At 39.3% G+C, this 18,912-nt stretch overlaps 1 protein-coding gene across 6 annotated transcripts in view; it reads left to right on the forward strand.

Annotated features, from left to right (window-relative positions):
* GALNT3 (polypeptide N-acetylgalactosaminyltransferase 3) overlaps positions 1–18,912 on the forward strand; it is a 97,732-nt gene that overhangs the window by 53,524 nt on the left and 25,296 nt on the right. The window contains exons 1-2 of one of the 6 annotated variants that reach the window (XM_019458224.2): positions 42–270; positions 10,676–10,766. The exons of 2 other annotated variants lie outside the window; for them this stretch is intronic. The gene's annotated coding sequence lies outside the window, so the exon portion shown is untranslated. Of the gene's footprint in view, positions 1–41; positions 271–1,331; positions 1,443–10,675; positions 10,767–14,328; positions 14,408–18,912 lie in introns of those variants that run through there. 3 more of the 6 variants (XM_019458234.2, XM_019458214.2, XM_019458254.2) reach the window with 3 other exon arrangements.

Below are 18,912 nucleotides of genomic sequence, written 5' to 3' on the forward strand. Positions count from 1 at the left end.
GGGCCTCGCCCCTGCCGACGTCGCAGGCTGGAGCTCACCTGGGAGACTCCAGGAGGAAGCGGAGCCTCGGTTCGGCCTCTCCTGGCAACGCAGGAGGCCCAGCGGGAAGGCAGGAGGCGGCGGCGGCGGAGGAGGAGCTGGACTGAGCGGCAACAGTAGCGACAGCAACCGGAGGCGCCGCCGCCGCCGCCACCTGCACCTGGCGCCCGGCCCACGTCCAGCGCCCGCCCGGCCGCTGCTTCCCGCCGCCCTGCTGTGCCCACCCGCCAGGTAAGCGGGCGGGCCGGCGCTGGGGCCGGGGGCGGGGGCCGGGAGACCCTGGGCAGACGGACGCCGAGGTTCACGTGGTGGGGAGAGGGGTACGGTCCCGGTGGCCGGTTGGGGGTGGTCTCGAGAGCGGTGTTTCAGTTGCCCCTCCGGAGAGGCCGAAAGGGGCGCCCGAGGCCGGGGCAGGTGGCTCTCCGGGGGTAGCCCTGTCGCCCCTGACAGTCTCTGTAGGGAGGCTCCAGAGGGTCCGGACCGGGGCCCGAGTCCCGGTGGCCCGCAGCTTGACCCTGGGAGTCTCCCGGAGTGCGGGGTCGGAGGGGCCGGGCCAGGCGCGAGGTGGCCGCGTTTGCACGCGGGCTAACAGGTTGCTGGTCTCCTCTCGCCCCCGTGCCGGGTGGGGGGAGCAAACCCGCGACGGGAAAGGGCATGGCTTTGCCAGGCAACTTTCCCAGCCGGACCCCAGACAGTCCTAGGCTGGAAACCGCGGCCGCCCGAGCCATTTAAATGGTTTCCGAGTGGTTTGGAAAGCGCTCTGTGGTCGGGACGCGGACATCCCTCTGTCTCTGTCTGTTTCTCTCTCTCTGCACTTTTCCGGGTGCACTCCCTAAGCCAGAGCTGCGCCCACTTTCCGGTTTGATCGAGTAGAGTTATTTTCTTCGTGGCAGGAAGAAATCCAACTGCCACTCACCAACCGCACACCATCTCGTTAAAGGACCTGTTGACTTAACGACCTGCATATCGCGGCTCTGGTTTGCCTGTGGCATATGACTCAAAGGTTCAGAAAAACTTTGTTTCAGGATCCTGCCACGTCTGAACCTGGGTGTGCCAGGCCCAAATTCCTTTCCCTGCCTAATTAGGCTTTTCTAAAGCTTAAGAATTGAGGGTGAAACTGGTGCTTACCTTATAGCCTTTTGCTTCCTTCTCCCTCAAAACTCATCAAAAACACTTCACTTCAAACTCTTCAAATAACTATTTCTGTTTTTAGAACCCCATAGGTTAACAGCTTTTCTGATTTTTTAGAAAATGTTATGAAGCCAACGTAACTTGTTATAAAAGTTATAATACATATAATGAAGACACTTGCGTTCAAATACTGTTGTGGAAAAATAAGAAAGTTGCTGCGTTTTCATTTGAGAATTTCTGCTTGTGGGAGAATGTGTTGCTTCATTTACTGTGTACGTTTTCTCTGAGTCTGTGGTTAAAACACATGAGATTAAAGTCATACCCTACAATTAGAATTCTTTAAACTTAACTTTTACTTTTAATATCTGAAGTCTAGCATATGCACTAAACATTCTGAACAGTTTATTTGTACCAAGCATCTTTCTTTTTATATCGCTTTAACTAGTATTTTTACATAGAAGTTTCTCATAATAAATGGCAATTCCATTGCCTGCATTTTACTTCTATCTTCACTGAGGTTTAAAAATGTATTTCAAACTGCACACTTAACAAAATGCCTTAACAACTCATAGAGGTGCAATTAAAGATACATGACAACCACACAAACAGGACGTGATTATTAATGATATTTTCAACCAGTGCCTTCTGCTTATGTCAAAAGAGCCTGGCCTGCCCTCTTAATCTCATCTCCATACAGGGAAATACCTATGCTAAATATTCGTTAAAAATTAGGTGTAGCTGTTGTTCCCTGAGTTTAGAGTATTAATTTAAACCTCATTGATTATTGAGCCAGATGTTTCTAGACTACCTTTACTCTTAAGGGAGAAATGTGACATGTTTGCATTAGAGTAACAGTGTGCCTCAGTTAAATTATCTGTAAAATAGAAAAAAAATATACTTCCCGGGGCGCCTGGGTGGCGCAGTCGGTTAAGCGTCCGACTTCAGCCAGGTCACGATCTCGCGGTCTGTGAGTTCGAGCCCCGCGTCAGGCTCTGGGCTGATGGCTCGGAGCCTGGAGCCTGTTTCTGATTCTGTGTCTCCCTCTCTCTCTGCCCCTCCCCCGTTCATGCTCTGTCTCTCTCTGTCCCAAAAATAAATAAAAAACGTTGAAAAAAAAAATTTAAAAAAAAAAAAATATACTTCCCTAGATTAAGGTAATGAGGCCTTAAATCAGGAATCTCCTCTACCCCTACCAATCTCAGGATCCTCTTCTCAGTTTGGATAGTCAATCCATCCAGTTCGTGATAAACCAAGGCTGAGGGAGAGATTCTAATTTCAGTTCACCCAGCAAGTTAGTGGCATTATTATTATTCCAAAGACTTGACTCAAGAGTCATATTATCTTTACTTTTCACCACCCTTACTCTCACTTATCATAAGATGTTTATCTTTTTGTCTTTTGTATAATTTGTAAGGCCTTTGTAAGTACAGAATACTTTATTGTTCTTTGTCCAGCTCTGATTTACCCTAATTTCTACTTGTCCAGAGGATGCCGGACTCCAGGGAGAGTGAGTGAGGATGTCACTCTTCTTCTCACATGTGTATTGAAGATGCCATGTGGATTGAGATTTTTAATCCTTTCTTGGTTTTTCAGAGCCACAGTTAATTTTTTGAGTCAACATGGACAACACAATTTAGTCTTCTGATCTTTTATTGTATTGGCTTAAAATATATTTTATAAGGCAGTAACCCAGGGCCATCCCTCCATTGGCAACACTCTAGAGTTTTGGCTGGCAAGCATACTGCTTCAACATTAGTATTTTTAAAACTTCTTTTTGGATTGCAATCCTCAATAAGAAATGAATTCTATGCCTCAATGCAGTATACTCTCTGTGTATATATATGAAACAAGGCTCACAAAACAATGTTTAGGCTCATAACGTGGATTTTCTCTATTATCTTATTTTTAAAATACTGATCTCAACACACCGGTTGACTTTTAGGACCACAGTTGGGCTAGAACGTATAATGCAAATAGCAGTATCCTATTGAATTTGTACTTTTAAGGCTGATTTTTCTATCAGCATACTATGTCATATACACACACATACTTGAAAGAAAGAAAAACAAACTGTATATTTTAAAAATGTAGAATTATACCATCATTCCTCATTAAACTTCTATTGAAGGGCTTTAGACTCTAGGATCTGGTGCTAGACTAAATTTCTCAAACATAAGGAACTGCATGAAACCTCACTGTACATTATTGTATTTTAAATGGATCCTCAGCATAGTGTATGCAGTATGTTTAGGGACAGGGAAAACTGGAAGGGTTTTTCTGAAGAATTTTTGATGGTAGCAATTATCAAGTGAAAGTTTGAAAGTGAAAAATAATTTGGGGTGCCTGGGTGGCTCAAAGCCTCTGACTTTGGCTCAGGTCATGATTTCACAGTTTGTGGGTTCAGGCCTCGCGTTAGGGTCTGTGCTGACAGCTCAGAGCCTGGAGCCTGTTTTGGATTCTGTCTGTCTGTCTGTCTGTCTCTCTCTCTCTCTCCCTCTCCCTCTGTCTGCCCCTCCCCCGCTCAGGCTCTGGCTCTCTCTGTCTCTCAAAAATAAATAAACGTTAAAAAAAAAAAAAAAAACATAATAATTCTGCCCACCTCTATTCCAAATTCTAAATTTTATGGCTATGTTAATAGTGCTAGACAGAGGCTTAAAAAACTATTAGAGTAAACATAAGCCAGTTTATTATTGGTTTGTAGTCTGTTAAGATTTTGTATATATTTTTCTTTTACTGTGAAACAGGAGACAAATTCTAGGAATCAGACCCCTATGCCCTAAAAAGACTAGATTGGGAGATTGAGAGATTAGATTAGGTCTCTAAGGATCTGTAAGGATGTAGGCTTGGAAACTCTCATGGGATGATTAAGCCTTCCACAGAAAAAATTAATTTTAATTCCTGGTAGAAGGAATTTTTCTCTAAAAGAAAATTAGTATATTTAATATTTTGGAAATGATCAACCCCCAAATCGTCTTCAGAACATAGTCAGTTTTTTGGTTCGTAAAGTGTAGAAATGCATTCGTTATGACAGATCTTTTATGGTTAGAAAATCTGATTGAGAAGGACATATTTCCAATCACCTAATTATGCATCTAGTTAATACCAGAATAATTCTTTTATATAATTTGAGTAATTTTAACAAAATTAATGTACTGTTAATAGCAACATTGAATTCAAATCAATGCCAACAATGGCAAGAGACCAAAATGCATTAACTTATGTGGTAAAGCAAAGACAAATAGGACTCTCAATTCTAGGTCATTAGTGTCTATTGACAGATGAAGTCTCCTTGAGTCATTCTCTGAGTTGGGTTCATAGTTTTGGCACCAAGTAGAGAATATTTCCCTGAGTGTACATTTTCCTTGTAATTGTTTTAGTTTCAAACTGTCCCAACTAGTTTGTTCATTTATCCCATTGCTTCCTAGACATCTTTAAGATATCATAATTATCAGAGATCATACCTGAGTAAACCAGAACCTTCATTCCATCAAAAACAAAAACAGCCTGTTTTACTTCCTATGTTTTATTTACAGGTGTTAGTACATCTATCATTTCTTATCCACAATTCCAAAGCCAACCCAAACCAAACAAAAACAAAAACAAAAACAAAAAACCCCGAAAACCAAAACGTTTTTGGTAACTTTTTTGTCAGCAACACTTGAACTCAATTTGCTACAAAACCTAAATTTACTGTCAGGAAGCTCTTTATCATCTATTCCACTTGGTGGAATGTGTTTAATTACATGGTACTGTTCCAGGCCCTGCTGGGGGTACACTGTTATATTGGGTGTGTAAACCATACCTCCTTTCTAACATCCAAAATGTTCTGAATTTTAAAACATATTTGGCTCCAGGTATTTTGGAGAATGGGTTATGGATCTGTTCCACTATCCAGGTGTCATGTCAGAAATCCAGAGGTCATTTTTTTACTCTCTTTTCTTAACCTCCACAACTATCATATCACTGAATCTGTTAATGTTTTTTGCCCTTCTTCCTCTGCCCCTCCCCCACAAATTCTTCTACTTCTGCTCCAGTTCAGGGTCTCATCAACTCTTAAATGGGGTACCATAGCTACCTGCTACCTAATATCTCAGCAGATGGTGTTATGCTCAAATCCATCCTCAGCAGAACCCCTCCACTAATGATCTGTAAAAATGTAAACCTGGATGTCTCTCTCCTCTGCTTAAACCTATTAATAACTTCACATAACTCAGGATAGAACCCATGGTCCTTAAAATGGTCTCACAAATCTGACCCGTGCTTACCTATGGATTTCTACTCCATAAGTCAAATTTTATGTTCCAACAGCAGATTTCAATGCTTTTTCTTATGTGCTTTTTTTTTTAACCCCCCATTGATGTTACCTCTATACCTCTTTCTAGCTCTTAAGACTCAATTGAGGCCTCACCTCACTTAGGAAACTGTATCCCCCCCCCCCCCCTTACATACATCTGGGCTAGGAGTGATGTCTTAATGCATACTCCTATCATGCACTTTACATATGTGATTTAATATAGTCTACTTTTGTGCCTGTGTACACATACACACCCATTTAGATATTTGCAAAGCATGTAATATTTTTCTTTCCTCTAAGTCTATTGTGGAGTAAAAATATTGGAGTAAAAGTGGCACAGGGAGGGGAGAGGCATTGGGCAGGCAGTATATTTGCTTTCCTATTGGGCAGTGACCACAGAAATTGAGGATTTAGGAAACTTGTTTCACTGTACTTAATTAGTCTATTTAATTTAGATTGCTTTATTTCCATGTTCTTCCTTTGAATTCCATATTATTGTGGTTTTTGGTTTTGTTCCAAGATCTGGGTTTTACCATTTACAAGTGAAAAGTTAACTTTGTGATTGAAATGTCTTATAGTGTTACTTTATAAATGTTGTACAACTGAGTATATTGCTATTGGTGAGGAATTACCAGAGGGGCAACTTTTACTTAAATAATGTAATTTAATCAGACTAGACCAAAAAAAAAAAAAAGTCATTCTGTCAGTTTTACCTCTTAAATAAATATTTTTCGAATCCATCTACTTTTCTCCACTCTTGTCACTATCAACATCTCTTGCCTGGATTTTTACAAATGGCCTCCCTATTGATTACTTGAATTCCTTCTGGTTAGTTCCCAGAGGGATCTTTTCAAAACATTCAAAACTGCTCAAAGCCCTTCGTTGCCTTAGGATTAGACGAACTCCTCCACTCAGCCTAAAGGCCTGGCACGATTGAGATTCTGCTTACTGCACACACCTGTGTCATGTTACTCTGGTGCAGCTCTACTGGCCCTTTTTATGACCATGCGCTCCTCCTGCCTCTGGTCTTTGCAAGTGTCATCATCCCTGCCTGGAACTCTCTTCCCTCCTCTTTTGGCCCATCTAGCTAAAAATTCATCCTTCAGATGCCAGTTTGAGCTCCCCTTTTCCAGGACTAACTAGAATTTTTCACCAGTCTTCGCCTCCCCCCCAACCTCCTGCTTCCGCCTATGGATTTAAATTGAAGACTGTAGCCTCAAGGAACAAATTCCCACTTAGTACCTGGGAGTATTAACTTTAAAAAAGTTAAAGTTTCCTGACAAAGGGAGCAGACTTTAATATGTGGCTCATATATTTCAAATTAGATTTCAGTTATTAATGCCTTTACATTTTTATCAAGTAACAGAAGATAATATTTGTTGTCTTAATAAGTATTACCCCTTCTTTACTATTTTACTATTAAGCACTTATGTGCCAGGCATATTTTAAACAATTTCATGAATTAAACATTTAATCTTCAAAGCCACTCAATGAGGTGCATGGTATTTTTCTCCCTATTTTAGAGACAGGAAAATAGAGTAAGTAATTTGCCTCTGTCTACGAGGCAGTAAAATGTCGGAGCCAATATTCCAATCCAAGCTGTCTGATTCCAAGTCCTGTGCTTCTATCCTACTTAAATGTAAATAAAACTAAAAAGAATTATTAAAAGCCTTACAGCAGCGATAGCAACAAAAATCCAGTCAACTCTCATTTCCCCCAGTGCTGCTGCGTCTAGGAATGCTTTAACCTCTTTTAGGTGTTGCTTCCTATTTGCCTTTTGCAATAATGTGCTTATACTACTATTCCTTAATTTATCAATGTTTGACATTATCAACTGACTTCCCATTAAAGTAGATAAATATTTAGCTCTTGCGCACACATGCCTCTTGCTCTCCCTCCATCTCTGAATATAATTCTCACATTTTTTTGTTTGCATTTTGGTATTTACTTATGATTATTATGTACATATTGTTTACTGCTGAGCCAAGCAAAATTTGAGTAAATTTTTTTGAGTAAAAATTTTTGAACCATAGAGTTAATAATTCATTTAAGAAAAAAAATAGCTTGGTTTTTTGAGTATTAATTTCTGTTTCTATATATTCCAATATCTTCTCAGTATGATTCCTCCACATAATCAAACCTATCAGATTTATTGGTCTCTTCTGGAGCTCTCTGTTCTCTTGTTCCAATTTGGCCTATTGCGTTCTAAGCCTGTTTCATGGCAGTTGTTTGGGATTTTTCTTTGCTGACATTTTTGAAGGAGTCCCTATTTTTTAGATATGATGATTTTGTTGTTTACTTTCTCATGTAGATGGAACACATCCCCCAGTAGCTTCTTGAGAAATGATGAATGGAATTAATAAATTTGAGATGTTACCTGCCCGAAAATTTTTATTCTACTCTCAATTTTTTCCCTGCTTATTTTTTTAGTAGTTACTCTATCCACATGGTCCAAAATTTAAAAAAACTAAGGACGTATACATGATAAGTCTTCTTTTAACTGTTGCCCTCTAATACCTGGTTTTCCTATGAGCAAACAATGCTCCTTTTACATATATATATATTATATATGTATAATATATACATGTGTGTGCCTATGTGTGTGTGTATATGTATATATAATAAAGTATATGTTATATATATAAATTGCATACATAAAAATGCAAATGAATCTCATTTTTCACTTAACTTATCGTGGAGATAACCTCATATCAGCATATAAAGTAGCTTCTTTGTTTTTAATCTGGCATAATATTCCATCATATGACTGTATCATAATTTATTTATTGTAATTTATTTCCCTATTGGTAGAGTTATCGGTTGTTTTAGTGTCTTGATGTTAAAATGATGCTTTAATGTGCAGACTTACAGGTTATCATTCTACTTGCATATTAGCATGTCTGTGGGATAAATTTCTAGAAGTTATCCTCATACCTGATTGATAATTTGTTGAAGGCGAGTAGTGTGAGACCATGCAAGTTTGATAGTTCTGAGTCAGATGGATAGGGTAAAGGGCAGAAGAATACCTGGTAGTAAATACCTCATGGCAGAGTGGACCCTTGTGAGGGGCAATTCATAGTACAGAGAGGGCTTCTAATGCAAATTATTGTTTTCGTTGTTTTATTTGAGCTTTCAGATATGACCCATCTTTTTGAACTGGTTAAGACTTGTTGCTGTTATTACCTCAGTCTCCTTCTTATATCCTTTACCCTCTGTCATTAGTCTTTTAGCATTCATAGCCCCTTGCCCTGTTATTTTAACTCCAGCTCTTCCACTGCAGATAATCCAGAACAGAGAGCACTCATTAGCTGGTCTTTTTTCAATAAGTCAAGAACCCATCCTTACACAATTCACAATTTAACAACCTTTCCAGCCTCCACATTGATTCATTTGCTGAATTTAGCCAACTCTACCTCCTGGATCTCTTCCCAAGCCTCCACACCCCTTCTCAATTTCTTACCTGGATTAATTTTAATAGTCTGCTAATCACCTTCAGTCTCCTCTCTGGTTCACCACCCTCACCACCAAATCCATATTAAAAACAGCTTCAAGAATAATCATTTTATTTTATTTTATTTTATTTTATTTTATTTTATTTTATATTTTATTTTATCTTATTTTTTTAATGTTTGTTTACTTTTTAAAAAAATATTTATTTTTGAGAGAGATAGAGACAGAGCACAAGCAGGGGAGGAGCAGAGAGAGAGGGAGACACAGAATCTGAAGCAGGCTCTAGGCTCTGAGCTGTCAGCACAGAGCCTGACCGTGGGACTCAAACCCACGAGCTGTGAGATCATGACCTGAGCCGAAGTCAGGTGCCCAACCAACTGAGCCACCCAGGCACCCCTAATGTTTATTTACTTTTGAGAGAGAGAAAGAGTGTGTGTGCAGTGCCAGTCAGAGAGGGGCAGAGAGAGATAGAGACAGAGGATCCAGGCTCTGTGCTGACAGGAGAAAGCCCAATATGGGGCTTGAACTCACGAACTGTGAGATCATGACCTGAGCTAAAGCTGGACTTAACTGATTGAGCCACCCAGGGCCCCAAGAATTAAATTAAATTTAATTAAATTTAATTAAATTTCAGTTGTAATTAGGTCATCACCCTGCTTAATACCTCTCAGGGCTTCTCCCCTTTGCCAGAAGAACTAAGTACAAACCCCACAGAGTTAGGTACCCCTTCCTTCCCTATATGGAGCTGGGCATTCAGTATTCTCATAGACCTCACTGTGTGGTAATTGTCTATGTATGAGGAAAATTTTCCTATTTGAAGTTAGCTTTTCAAAGGAGAATAAAAGTTTAGTCTGACACTCGTTTATTTCCAACTGAAACATGTATTAATAAGATCTTTTCATACTCTAACCATGAGGAGTGGGGAATGCAGGAATTTCAGATGGTGACTAGATAAGTGGAGGGATAGTGCATGTTTCAAAATAGGTGCAAAAATAGCCTAATCATAAAGGCAGACATTGCTTTTATGCCTTACTTTTTTTAAATGATGTTATGGATTTGTGAAGAACTGTTTTGTTTTTTTACATCTGGGAATGTGGACGCTAATGGAGAAGAGGTAAGCACAGGGAAATAAAGAAATGTTGAGATTGAAGCCATTTTGAATTTCTAGGGATTGGCACAGTACCTTGGGCCAAATTCTATCCACCACCTGTTTTTGTAAACAAAATTTTATTGGAACTAGCTATGTCCGTTCATTTGTGTATTGTGTATGACTGGTTTTGCACCACAAAAATAGAGTAGTTGCAATAGAGACCATATGGCTCACAAAGCAAAACATATTTATTATTTGGCCCTTTATGGAAAGTTTGCTGACACTTTTTCTAGAGAAGAATGGAAGCTGAGAGGTAGAGGATGAGTATGTACCCAGTGAGTTATAGCTAAGCTTGTAGAAAGGTGAATGCAAAGTGATAGCAATAGAGCAATTGCTCACTTGCTCCCCTATTCCCCTATCCCTTAAATTCTGGGCCCTCAAAAGGGAGAATGAGTAGAAATTGTCTACTACTCATGAGATTTGGGATTCTTTCATAAAAGGAATGTTCACTGGACTTAATTGTTTGCAACCTGAGTGTCCATCCTCCAGTTATATTCCATGTCAAGGCCCAGTACACTCTCCCTTTTACTAAGATATTGAGAAAAACATTAATGAGGGAAGTCCCTGCATTAGTGAAAAAAAAAAAAATCTGTGGTTGCTCTCCTTTGTAGGCCATTAAGATTGGCTCCTTGGTTTCAATGGAGATGATGGGATTCCATAGTAGCAGAAGACAAGTGGCAGCATTTAACCACCAAGGACAAAGTAGGTATCCACCATAATGTAAATCTGGGACATAGATATAATCAGAAGGCATTGTTTTGCAAATGTGATGAATGAAATAGATGGGCAGTACTACAGTATCACTTGTTGTATATACCAGAAAAAACTCTAGGCTTGGTGGCAAAAAGCATTGGCTTTAGTTGCCACAGTTGAGCATCATTACTTCTCACTCAGTTTCCAAACCCAAGTCAATTTACAGGCCCAGAGCCCTTTGATTGAAGTTGAGGCCAGTCTTGAAGGCTACACCATTGCTTCAAGCATACACCACAAATTTTCCTCAAAAGCCTTCCCCAAAGGGACCTATAGCCATTTATTAGAGAGGCTATGCTTTGGGAAAAAGAAAATACACTCAGACCTTTTGTACCAATTCCTATGGAGCCAAAATACCACTTGTGGCCCTCTAGTCATCATGTGGAGTTATAGCATTTAGGTAATAGGTGGAGTCTTAGCCAAAGTCTGACTCACAGGAGGGTCCAGCTGGTCAGCAGATCTACCCTGTGCTTATTTCCCCATTTCCTTAATATATAATTGGAGTAGACATCCTGGATAACTGGCAAAATCCTTATATTGGTTCTCTAAGTGTCATGGGTTGAGGACCGTTGTGATAAGAGAAGCTAAGTGGAAGACCTTAAAACTTGCCCTCCTTCTAAGATGGCAAATCAGAAAGAATACTATATCGAAGGGAATTGTTGAGCTCAGTGCCACCATCAAAGATTTGAAATAAGACTTGAGTTATCTATCACATCTCATTGAACTCACTTATTTATCCTGTGCCCAAGTTGGATGGATCTTAAAGAATGAATGGACTGTTGTAAACTTAATCATTGGATGATTCCAAATGTGCTTGCTGAAACAGAATGTGGTGTCTTTACTTGATATGATCAACACTACCTCTGGCATTTGGTATGTAGCTATTGACTTGGTTAACTGCTTTTTCTCTGTACCAATTTACAAGGACAACCAAAAGCAATTTACTCTTTTTTTTTAAATTTTTTTTTTCTCTTAACGGTTATTTTTGAGACAGAGAGAGACAGAACATGAACTGGGGAGGGTCAGAGAGAGAGGGAGACACAGAATCCGAAACAGGCTCCAGGCTCTGAGCTGTCAGCACAGAGCCCAACACGGGGCTCGAACTCACGGACCGTGAGATCGTGACCTGAGCTGAAGTCAGACGCTCAACGGACTGAGCCACCCAGGCACCCCAAAGCAATTTACTCTTATCTAGCTTGGCCAACATTGTATCTTCACAGTCTTGTCTCAGGGCCAGGTCAGTTCTCCTGTCCTAGAAATTTTAATTATCCCAACATCCCACAAGATATCACATTGGTTTACTATGTTGATAATATTATGCTGATTGTATTTGATGAGCAGAAAGTAGCAATTACTTTAGGTATCTTAGTGAAGCATATGAGAACCAGCGAGTAATCAGACTCACAAAAATTTAGGGGTGCCTCGGTAACATTTCTGGGCATTCAGTTGTCACTGTACTTAATAGGCCTTTTGTTTTTTGGTTTTTGTTTTTTGTGTTTTGGAGGCAATATTTTCTTCTCTCCTTCCCATTTTCTTTCTTTCTTTCTTTCTTTCTTTTTTTTTTTTTAACAAAATATTGCATAGAATTTGTTAGATACTAAGTTTACAATTTAGTCTTTAGGTAACTGAATATTATGTTGGGACTGTGTCAGAATTTGAAAAGTAATTCCCATTGTCCCTGGAGACAATGGCTGTTGGCATTCTGTGTCTCATTCCAGGGTTCCTCTTCACTTGTAATGAGGATGCTTGCATCTTGCTAGGTGCTTGTTTTCTTTTTCCATCGGAGTTCAAATGTGTGAGAAAGTGTGCATATGGAAACTGAGCAGTCAAAAGGGTAGACTATGCTGCTTATTGTCTCTCAGCTGTAAATTCATTCTCTTCTCCTGCTCTGTAATAATGGAGCGGGGCGGGGTGGGGGGGCGCTGTAAATCTGTAAATATTTCTCCTTTGCTGGCTGGCATGATGTTAATTAAGCCTTGTCAGTAGAGGGCACTGGAAGGATACTGAAAGTAGAAGATACTTTTCCTTCCTGGTTTCAGGGTGACTTTCTGGCTAGGCTCTTACTGAGCATATACCTTTTTCTCTACTTCTAGGCCTCCACATAGTTTTCTCTAGTGTTAGGTAACTGCATGGCACAGCTTTCTCTAGAGTTGGCACACCTCTGCCCCCTGCACTTTCTCCAGAGCTTGACTTGGACAGCAGGGTTGTACCCTGGAGTCATAGACATCATGGACCTGTTCCCCAGCCCAGGTCACTGCTCCATACACTCTTTGTTTAGCCTTATACATGTGCATATTGGGGACCCCACAAAACTGGGTTTCCAAGGCACCAACTACCCAAATTTTATCCTAGGCACCAACCTGCACCATATTGGCCCAGGCTATACATGAAAGTGCACTACATTCCTGCAGAGCACAGCTTCTTAACTCCAGGTGCCATCAGCAGCCAGATGTTAGCATCGGCACCTAACAAGTTCCAGGGTTTGACATCTTCCTATGAATGGCTTCTTCTGGGACTCCACAGGTCAGATTTTGGGCAAGTTTCACGAGTGAGATACCTCTGTAACTTTTCCACTGTCAAGGAGCCAACACTGCTCTTTCTGTAGAGATCTCTGGATCTATGTGCTGGTGAGGGGAAGGTTCTTCTTGGGCTCTCATCTCAGCCTTGTAGGTAGTGATTGCCCCTTATATCTACTATTCCTATATTATTTTGAATTTTTTTTTAACTCTCACTAACCAATTCCCTGTTACTCCAGTCCTCTCAGAATAATATATTATACTTTCCTTTTTCAAATCACTATGTAGTTTCTGTCTCCTTACTAATCCAAGAGCCATCAACTGTGTTTACAAAGTAAATAGATCTTTTAAAAGGTAGTACTTCTACCCAGGAGAAGTACTAGTTAAGTGGGTAATCTGTGGGACCACTCAATTCACTCCTCAAAATTATGCCATAACCAATCAGTATATACCTTTCACAGGTGCAGATTCAATCACAGTAGCAGGAGAGAGAATATGTGAGCTTGCCTTCACCACCATATTACCCTCCCCTGCAAAGGGTAGGGCAGTTCCATAATTACTTGTATGCTCCAAATTGTGTAGAGTTGGCTGCTCTACAAATTAAGATCCTGTTCATAACCTTTCACCTTCAAAGATAATATTGTCAATAGAGATGCTTATCTGACCAGGTTTAGCTGAGAAGTTGGATGTGTGACCACACCCTTTTCAGTATTAAATAAAAGCAGTGCCTCTGAGTTGTTGGAGCTCAGCTCTGTTACTAGACTTTTTGTCACATAACCTGCAGATGACTTTTGTTCAGAAAGTCATCTTACTCTGTGACAGTTACATGCAGTTAGTTGTTCACTGGTGGCATTTTCCAGCCAGCCAGAGCAACCCCAGTTTGTTTTTCAGCTGGGATATTTGGGATATGTCTGCTGCTTCCTCCTGTGAGGGAGCATGTAGCCATCTCAGGGCAGTTTGCTTTGTATCAGTGTTTGTCCCTTGTCATACATCCACAGGTCACTTCCTGCTTAGAAGAATTTCAGGCAAGGGTGTGGAAATGGATTTAATCATAACTGAAACTAGCCAACCATAATAGTAAGTCACCGTGAAATTTGGTTTTACCAATAAATACAAGCAGAAATGACTTCCTGCCACCCCTCCATTCCCTAACTAGTAGATGAGAGGTGCTTAATAAAGTTTCTTCCCAAGCACGTAAGGTTTATTATTAGAGCAAGTTTTGTTGTTGTTTTGATTCGATTAGGAGATCTAGGTAATGTGTGGCAAAGATCAAATATGAATTAATTTACAGTAATGTACTCTTCTTAATCTACAATCTATGCTACATTTTGGATATATAATTTTGTAATGTTTTGTTTTTTGTGATTACCCTTAATTTTTTATCACATGCTTTAATTCATGCTGTAGCAAGCAAGTTTCATATACCAATTAGGCTTTGTGCCAGTTAAAGTCACCTGGAACCAGACCTTAAATCCCTGGAGCTGTAAAGGTTTGTTGTCACAAATATAGGAACAAGAAATGGAAAGAACTACTATCCTCTTATTTTATTAAATGTTACTTTCACATGCGGTTATGAAATGTTCTGCTTTTCACTGCTTTAGAAGATTGCTTCAGTTGGAATATTTAAATTAAACTAACAACTTAACTAATGTCTTTGCAATGTGTCCTTTTCCACCTGGAAGGGACAACTGGACTAAAGATGGATCTTTTCCAGTTTGAATCTGCATGTAAACGACATCCTCAGGTGACTCATTGTCACATTAAAGTTTGAGAAACTAGAGTCTACATAACTGAAAGCCACAGCTCTGTAGTTATTTTGATTGGTGATAGCTCAGTCTTTTCTGTTCAGATAGCAACATGTTTTTACCCTGGAGAATAACCCATTGGTTTTTAACCAAATCTCACAGACTGTTAGAATCATGCATATTGTTTTAGTCATTTAAAAAAAAATTTTTTTTCAACGTTTTTTATTTATTTTTGGGACAGAGAGAGACAGAGCATGAACGGGGGAGGGGCAGAGAGAGAGGGAGACACAGAATCGGAAACAGGCTCCAGGCTCCGAGCCATCAGCCCAGAGCCTGACGCGGGGCTTGAACTCACGGACCGCGAGATCATGACCTGGCTGAAGTCGGACGCTTAACCGACTGCGCCACCCAGGTGCCCCTAGTCATTTTAAAGTATCATTATTTTGTGCATGTTTTAATTTATTATTAATGCCTTTTTGTAATGTCTACATATATTCTAGCATATAGATTGATAAGGCCTCTGAATATTAACTTTTTTCTAATTTTAGAAATTTATAATAATTTAGAGATCTTTGAATAGATCTTTGAATTTAAATTAATTTTTTTCTAGTTTAAAAAAACTATTTCATGATGTTAATCTCTCCTGTGAATCTGACCTTTAATAATTAGCAAATGACATTTTAGATAGGTGTGTTTAAAGGTTTTAGAAAGTACAATAAGACCTCTACCTGCTAATCATTTTTATATCCTGAATTTGCTGCTGTGCTGGTTTTTTTTTTTTTCATTTTTGAAACTTCTGAGTTTAATTGGAAGTTGAAATTAAGAGAAATTTGTTTTGTTTCATTGGCTGTTTTCACATAGGTCTTGACATTTGGTAAGTAGTGAGGCTTAGGAACGTGATGTTATTTCCAGGAATAGGAGTTAAGAATCCTGGTTTTGTTTAACTCATTCATTTATTGTGTGGCTTTTGGATTATGTGTTTTATTGCGCAGAATCTGAGTTTTTCCATCTTTGTGATGGGAATAACATATTTTAAAAGTAATTTTACAACGCCATAATTTGTAGTAAAACCCCAATGTGTCATTTATATCAGCATTAACCTCTGAGCCTTTTCAGGAAACTTTGGGTCATTCTTGCTTTGGATTTCATCTTATCTCTCCATGTCAAAATAACTTTTGCTCATTTTATATCAGCATTCTATTTTGAAAAACCTGTCTTTGGAGTATCAGAAATTAATAGTGTGGTTGCTTTTGGTTAGGTGCAGTCATTTCCCTATCAAGTGCTAGTTTTGATTTGCCTAAAGTCTCGTGACCTACACCAGTGATTCTTAACCCTTGCCGCCCTTTAGAATTATCTGGAGAGCCTAAAATAACAACAAAAGCAGGACCTGGGCCCTGGCCCTAAAACAATTATATCAAACTCTCTAGAGGGGAGGCCTAAAGCACTCTTTTTAAAGAGCTTTCTGCTAAGTGTATCCAGAGTTGAAGTCCGCTAATAGAGATGCTTAATGTTGAGTGTAATTTATCATTAATGGAAGCCTAATATTGCACATTAGCAGCAAAGGACAGAAAAGTCATATAAAAATCCCTGGGAGATTCATTTCAGAATCTTCAAGTGATCAGCAATTGATAAAAGAAGACTATTCCCTTCTGAAATAATCTGAAAAGAGCAAAGCGTCATGTTCCTACTCTAGTAAACTCTGCCACTAAAAGGTCTCAATCTCTTAATCCTCCATTGTTAAAATCTACAATCTCATCCTCAGCCTTATTTCCAAAAACACGTTCTGAAAACAGTTGTGTGGTATTTATTTTTATTTTTTTATTTTTATTTTCATTTTATATATAGAGAAAGCACACACAAGTGGGGTAGAGGGGCAGAGGGAGGGAGAGAGAGAGAGAGAAAGAGAGAGAGAAAATCTCAAGCAGGTTCCACTCTCGGTGAGGAGCATGACATGGGGCTTGATTCCAGGATCCTGGAATCATGACCTGAGCCAAAATTGAGTTGGACCCTCAACTGACTGAGCCACCCCAGCGCTCCAGTGTGTGTGTGTGTGTGTGTGTGTGTGTGTATTTGACTCATTTGTCCAGAAAACCTTATGTGATACGAAGCTATTTGTAGTTCTTTCCTTAGGGTTTCCCCTTATCTCCTTACATTTAGAGTGTCATTTCTTGACCCTTGAAGATCTTATTTCAGATAACTTCAACTAAAAGCTTAGTATTGTTTTCAACGTAAATTTTAGTTAGCTAACATACAGTGCAATATTGGTTTCAGGAGTAAAAAACTTAATATTTAAAAAAAATTTTTTTTTAATGTTTATTTATTTCTGAGACAGAGACAGAGCATGAGTGGGGGAAGGGCAGAGAGAGAGGGAGACACAGAATCAGAAGCAGGCTCCAGGCTCTGAGCTGTCACCACAGAGCCCGACGCGGGGCTCAAACTCACAAACTGTGAGATTATGACCTGAGCCGAAGTTGGTCGCTCAACCGAGTGAGCCACCCAGGCGCCCCAAAAAGCTTAATATTTTAGATCAGACCTGAGTTTGAACACAGTTGGGAGAGTACTGCTTTTCCACTTAAACTGAATCATGTTGGCCAAGCCACTGAATCTATTTGACGCTCAGTGTTTGTGGGCAAAATGGGAATGACTTCTCAAGATTATTGGAAGACTACATGAGAACCTGTGTAATATTAAAGTATCGGGGACCTAATCAGTATTTAACAAAAGTAAATTATTATTTTATTATTTCTGATAAATTAAATCTTGGTCCTTCTTTCCTTTTCCTGGTAAAAAAATTTATTGGGTGCTCACTGTGTCACCGACATCGTGAGTGCCAGAAAAACAACCAGGAGTAAGGGAGACATCATTTGTGTCCTTCATAAGCTTCCTTTGACTCCCTCATTAGAGACATCCTAAACTAAAACCTGCTAATTGAGTGACTTCTTCAGATAGGCACACACACAATGATAGGATTATTGCCCTATTGGTGAAGAATTCCATTCTTCTTTCTCATTCCCCAGCCTACCCTCTAATATGATTTTGGGCATATAGTATCTTGGGAAAACCATCACTGCTATGGAAATATTTAGTTTTGTCATCTCCCTTTACTGTATGCTTTCCCTGGACCCTTTCTTGTTTTATGTTGTATTAAAACATCCTAAGGGGACCAGCACATTCCTTCTCAAATGCCTAATCTAGCTTACATACATACACAGCAAGAATTGTATGGTTCTGAAACTACATTGTGTCTTCAAATAATGTAAAAAGTATACGAGGTCATTTTAATCCTTACATGAGGCTCTGAAAGCAACCAAAACTCAGATGTATTAGAATCTCATTTTTCTGGGCGGTATACATTATAATTGAATTATCTTTTGAAACCAAAGTGCCTATTCCATACATACATACATATCTTTCCAATTAGAAGTAGTATACAGAACTAACTATTCAAATTCTGCCTCTTCTGTTTATTTAGCTTAAAATTTTTTACTAAAGGCCAGAGAATCCATCTTAAAACTTGGCTTTTTAATTTTAAATTTAGCGGTATCTTTGGAAGAAAAACTGAATAAAGTGTCAAAGTTAGTTTTCACATCTATAAATTAAATTTTCCTTAAAATATGTTTAGAATGTAGGGAGAACAGGCATTCTCCTTCCCCTTTGTGCCTGAAAATTTGACTGAGTATAATGGTGCATGTTATGTAATTATATACTGAAACCCCTTCATATTATATTTTTTAAAACATCGTGAAGGAAATCAGGCTGTCATCGATGTTCTCTTTTTTCCTTTTCCTTTCTTTTGCTTCTGGTGGCCCATATTAGAGTTTAGTAAACATGTTGTCT

This window comes from Panthera pardus, unplaced genomic scaffold, assembly GCF_024362965.1.
Source record: "Panthera pardus isolate Hobbes unplaced genomic scaffold, ASM2436296v1 HiC_scaffold_10, whole genome shotgun sequence".
NCBI lineage: Eukaryota > Metazoa > Chordata > Mammalia > Carnivora > Felidae > Panthera > Panthera pardus.